The 6,074-nt window shown below is 40.8% G+C and overlaps 1 protein-coding gene across 1 annotated transcript in view; it reads right to left on the bottom strand.

Annotated features, from left to right (window-relative positions):
* Positions 1-298: 298 nt before the first annotated feature.
* LOC122884820 (regulator of microtubule dynamics protein 2) overlaps positions 299-6,074 on the bottom strand; it is a 48,877-nt gene continuing 43,101 nt past the window's right edge. The window contains exon 12 of the mRNA XM_044215238.1: positions 299-1,740. The gene's annotated coding sequence lies outside the window, so the exon portion shown is untranslated. The remainder of the gene's footprint in view (positions 1,741-6,074) is intronic.

Genomic DNA, 6,074 nt, shown 5'->3' with positions numbered 1-6,074 from the left:
CACATCTCTTATTTCTTACTAGAAATAATGGTCTTGTTGCGGACTATTCTATTATTATTTCTATTTCTATTCTATTAGTACTTCTATTCCTGTGTGCACTGACGTGATAGTGAGCAGCTGTAACGAAAGAGTTTCCCCTCGGGGATCAATAAAGTATTTCTGATTCTGATTCTGATGCTATTTGTAAGTCATGATTTCACAAATTGTTCTCAGCCCACAGTCGATCCTGTCATTCTGAGCCATTAATAAATAAATAGAGCAGAGAAAAGAAGAGAAATGAAATCGAAAATGACAAAAGTGCTTTTACAAGATGTTAATGCCTTATTACATGACCTAATCTGCCTCCATATGACACCATCTGATGAACTATGAATGCTGTATCAGCAACAACCTCAGGCCCAGAGGAAATACCAATCCCCCTGTGAAACAATAAGCTAAGAACATACAGTTCAGAGCCTGAATAGACTCTCATATGGGACTATAGGCGAGGGATCTCATGTGGCTTCCGACTGCAAGACTCATGGCCACACCATGCCCTCGATGAACTGCACACAACCGCATTTGTTGTGAGATGATTTTAAAAAGAAATTACAGAATAATATGGGAAATAACCACCTGGATTTTGACTGGACCTTTCTAAATGTTTTGCATGTTTTACCCCATTTCCTGCAAATCAGGAATATTTTAAATTAATATTAAGATAACCATTTTGGAAGCCATGCTGGTGTGTTTTAGATTTTTTGGATGTACTTTTTCTACCATTCCAGGGATCCGTTTGTTTCCATTCATCTCTATACAATATGAAAATATATTAGCAGACTCATGTCACATTATCTGTACTTGGTAATGCAGTTTAATTGCAGAAGAACTTGAAAAGTCTACGCTGCTTTATTATGCAACATTGATGCAACTTTCAAGAGTCTGCCATTAGATTTTCATATGGAAATGAATGGAAGCCAATGGCTGTCTGGAACAGTTAAACTTATACAGCACGAATTTGAAAATGGTCAGCAAAAAGGTCAAGTATATATCATTTGTAGTTAAGAAGCTAAAACTTGCAAAAAACATGGGAAAGTCCTTTAAAAAGCTTCACTAATGAAGCAAATCAAATTCATTTTTCTTTGATCACTGGCTTAAATTATTGAAATGTACAATGTAAAAACACATGCAACATCCATCCAAGGATAAAAATATGATCTGGCTCATAACAACGGCAAGCAGCTCATTTACTAATAAAAATCACGAAGCTGAAACTAATGCAATCAAGCAAACAGCATCAAACAGTCTTTGTCAAATCCAGTCTTACTTCCAACAGACATTTGTCCAGAGTGTTCCAGTACAATCGCTGGTTTATTCATTCCAACATATAATCAATAGAACAGCAGATATCCTCAGAAAAGGTGAGATAACAGCAATTAGCAGCTAATGTTTGTGATCTACTGTAATGATTTCCAGTATCTTTATCATGACTCTGTGGAGGTGTGATGTTATCCAGGATGTCTGGCAGAAGAACCATCAGAAAGAAACCTCAGGTGAGATTAAGCACGCAGTCAGAAGAACCGCTGAAGGCAAATGAAGCAAACAAGTGAGGAGCATCTCTGGAGGTAGGAATGGAGCCAAGACTGAGAATCCAGTACAGCAGATGACCTGTGAGTCGACCCTCTGATTACACTCCTCATGATGATCTTCCTCCAAAAACACGGCTCCTGTTTCTGTGACCTTGAGATGCAGCATCAAACACTAAAAAATGTAAAAAGGAAACAACAGTCCATGTCCATTTCCATGTCAACGAATACACCGCCTGCAACATTCACTTTCTTGGGAGTTGTGGCTGGGCATTTTATACACCCTTTGTTTTCACATGACTGGCAAAATAAGTCACAGTTTAATGCTTCAGAGAACTGATGCTGGATTTGTTTGGGCTTTTCCAGCCATGAAGACACAAACACAAGACAACAATTTGTAATGTGATACAAAGACTGAGAGCTTTTGTGTAACTGGGACATCTATGTCCTTTTTATTTTTGTACTGTTTTTTTCATATAAAGAGATTCTACTATTACTATCTGCTACTACTATTATCGCCGTTGTCATTGTAACTCCAGTTTTAGCGTTGTTTATATTTGAACTTAAAGGGGAAATCCACTGATTTCACACATCATTGCCAGTTTACTTGTCACATGGAATATTACTCAGCCTGTGAAAACAGTTGCATAATGTCTTCTGTGGCTCTCGAGGAAGCTGAGAAAATAACAACTGATAATGTCATCAGGGTAATATTTGATTTGGCTTGCATACTACATATGTATAACAGGGACGTAAAGATAACGAAAAGATGCTATTGAGTTGCATTATGGGAAATGTAGGATTCTGTGTTTTTGGAGCTTGAACCATACTAGGGACTAAAAATGTGGATATCTCATCCTCTGCTGCTTTGATTTAGACCATTCTTTTTCAAATGTGTCTCTTGTGAGTTCAGCAATTTTATGGAACTAAATCGCTGAAGCACCTCCTCAAAGCAGGTGTTGGTGGTGGTGTTTTTGCTGACGTTTTTAACCGAGAACAAGGCTGTGTTTTTACTGCATGTTGCAAGACAGACGTGTTGTATAATGTAGGGAGTTCTCCATCCTGAGATCATTTTTAAGTGTTGCCCCTGAGCTCTCTGCTGGGCTAATTACTGCTCATCACGGCTCTCAACTTTGAATTTCTTCGAACGTTGCTGTTTCGGTTCATTTGGTAGATAGGAGCTCTGTCTGGGACATGACGAAGCACCTCGCGTGACTTCCACTCTCTGCAGGCTGCAGGCCGCAGGCCGCAACCCATCGTGCATGACTGTCCGTCATCATTACTTTCTTGTAAAAACACCAAAGACAGGCCCGGGGAGGGGGTTGCCGAGGAGAGGCCTCGCTTCCCTTTGAGCGCTGCTTCACCTTTGACCTCTCACAGGGGGGACAGAGATAAACACGATGGGGGAGACAACTAAGCTTCAGTTACTTTTAATGACAGACCTGGTTTGGGTTAGAATAGCAACACTGTCGTCATGCAGAGACTAGATAAGATTAGGCCTCATCAGGCAAGGGGAGGAGAAGTGGCAGCCTCTGGTGCTCTGTTTTCCTCTGCATTCATCTGTGTGAGCACAAATGTGTGTTTTGTGTGTGAGGTGGAATTTTCATTTACATATCCACAGAATGCACCAATATCACATGTGAATTGTGCCTCAGAGGTCACTCGGTTCACAGTTTCCTCTAGGAAGTGAGCATTCATAAGCACACCACTGATCGGAGCAGCATTTACTAGATGCAGTTTGGGACAAAACTCACAAGGAGCAAAAATGGGTCCAATTTTTAAATGTGAGGTCCTGATCAAACTTATCAACATTCATTTTCACATAATCCTTGATTCATTCCTTTTACTCAGTAATCCGCAAAAACAAAACACCTCTGCCTTCATTAAAAGCTCTTCATATTCCATTCACTGGTTATTTTCCATGGGCGTCTTGTCAGTCTCTTCAATTAGGCCAATAAAAACAATGACTGATGACAACAGTTACAAGAATGGAAGCGGGCATGGCTTTTTTAGTTGGAGTGGAGTTGAAATGCGCAGTCATGCGGCTGAACACGTAATAAGCCTCCCATTCTTTCCAGAGAAGTACCAACAGTTCAGCTGGACTCCACAAACCCCTGAAAAGGTTTCCCTCCAGTAACACAAAAAAATCTGACATGCACGGTGATTCAGAATTCAGGGGGAAAATGCCCATTTAGTGTGAGAATGGACGGGAGACGCCTTCACGGGCTGCTGACTACGCTTTGGCAAGGGCCTCCGTAGAACTTGGCCAGACAAAAAAAAAGACCATACAGATAGGTACCTCAATGAACGCTCAGTTAAGCTGCAAGGTCATTAGGATACTTGAAAAACTCATTAGCATCATTCTCATGAACTTAAATGGAGGGCTGTTTTTTTTCAGCGGCAGTAAAGAAAAGAAAAATACAGGATTTGTGGACTTCTGGGAAATATTGGGATGTGGGGGGGGGGTTGTTGTTGTGGGACAGTTTGACATTTGGAGTCACCGGGGTCATTCAGTCGTAATGAGGCGCTCGCGGTCGGACCAAAGTAAAAGTGTTTGCCCCAGTGCTCAACTCTCCCTGATTCATCGCCAAGCCAGATGACAGTTTGGTTTGGTGGTAGTCAGACCAATCACACGGCGGTAGGTTGATTCATCTCTAATGGAAAGTAATTAACAAGACGGGGCCATACGGACAATTCTGATGTGTGTGTCTGTGTGTGTCTCTCTGTGTTTCTGTGTATGCACTTGTTACAGATGGTAAAACTGGACAAGAGGTAGACAAAATTATGTAAACACCTCATGAAAAAGGACTTTATCCTTGAAGCACAGACTGCTACAGTGGTGGGTCATGTTAGGTTGAATGCCAGACAGCAGCATGAGTCAACTCATTATATACATACATGTAGTGTTCTTGTCAAATATCCTGATGGTTCATTTCAACTTCAATTTATCTGTTTTTGGGATATGTCGTCAAAGTTGTCTGACATATTAAAGCAGCATTAATTGATCTTTTGGCCACTTGGGGGCAGCAAAACAAAGAAGCGCTTGTGCCATTAGCTGTCTAGGATGATGTAATAGCAAGATATGCTAACATTCGCTAGTTCAGGGAACTTTACGTACTTTAAAGCAGCACTATTGATTCATTTTGGCCACTTGGGGACAGCTGTACAGTCTGTAAACACAACATTCACAAGTCCAAAATTCACTTTCCTTTTAGCTCTGGTTTGGTCTTCACCAACTCTTTAAGGTAAATATCTGGCTCATTAGCAGCTAAATGCTCCATTATGTTCACCAGCTTCGCGCTAACTTTGTCTGTCTGCCATTTGGTGCTAGGTAGCTAAAGTACAGATGGTTTATTGGAGCCTTTTCGCAAAAAACAGCTGCCTGCTGCAGCTGGATATGAAATTGATATGAGCAGTGAGACAAAACCAAAACAAGTAGTAGGCTGTAAACCAAAACAAATATAGCTGAAAGATGCTAAAATGCTTTGTAGATCTGAGGGTAACTGCAGAGCTGGGTGATAATTCATTACAAGTAACCCGTCTCACATTACACGTAGTCATTTGATCCATTGTTAATATCAAATTATTGATGGGTGCAGCTTTAAATAATTTAGCATTTTTCTTGACCAATGCACCTACAGTTTTACGCAAATGGTTTATCACTTTTGGAGCCCTGAGAGTCGTCTTATTGCTCTGAAAACTCTTATCAAAGCCTTGACTGCCAGACGTTTTTTGTAGCCAACAACTCTCCTAGTGTCTCTACCTGTAATTAAGTTACTTTAGAGATGATCATTTTCCAAGAAGTGCTGTATTGTGTTTTCTACTCCCTGTAGTTCTCAAAGTCACTAATGTCTGGTCACTGGAAAACTGGCCACTTTAATAATAGGCTACCAATTTCTGTATTATCTATTATTATTAAGGCTGTTAATAAAATAATTCAGTGCAGTTCTACATATTACATTTTTTTGCTTCTCCTGAAGCAATGCAATAGAAATCATTGTTAATTTTATAAACCTGTTACATGAATAGTTGTCACCCCTATGATGAAGCACATGTGCGTGACTGCTCCGCACCTTTAGAATAGCCTTGGGCAGTCCCCTCTGTTCCTCTGTTTTCCCCAGAAGTTCACGGCATTGATTCAGAGAGTAAGATAAGCTTGGTAAGTGCTGTAAAACGTGCACAGCTCTTCCGAGGTTCTGTGCGTGATGATAATGGCCCATTTCATTTACCATTCCTGTTTGCAGATGACGTAACTTCCTGATATGGCTTCTGATTTCCCCTGTACGAAACTATGTTCTGAATGTGAGAAATGTTGTTGGAATCAGACGTGATCGCTGCCCTGCCAGGCTGGAACTTTACAATGTAACTGTACCTTTACTGTCTGAGCAAATCATCACACCTTCCTGAGCTCCTCCCTGACCTCCATGCTCACTCACACGCGATGAGCAATTGAGCTGTCAGTCAAGCGGGCAGGGAAACTGGTGTTGAAACTGAACTTGCTAGCGCTGA

Source organism: Siniperca chuatsi, linkage group LG11 (assembly GCF_020085105.1).
Source record: "Siniperca chuatsi isolate FFG_IHB_CAS linkage group LG11, ASM2008510v1, whole genome shotgun sequence".
NCBI lineage: Eukaryota > Metazoa > Chordata > Actinopteri > Centrarchiformes > Sinipercidae > Siniperca > Siniperca chuatsi.
This window is presented reverse-complemented; position numbering and strand designations above follow the sequence as displayed.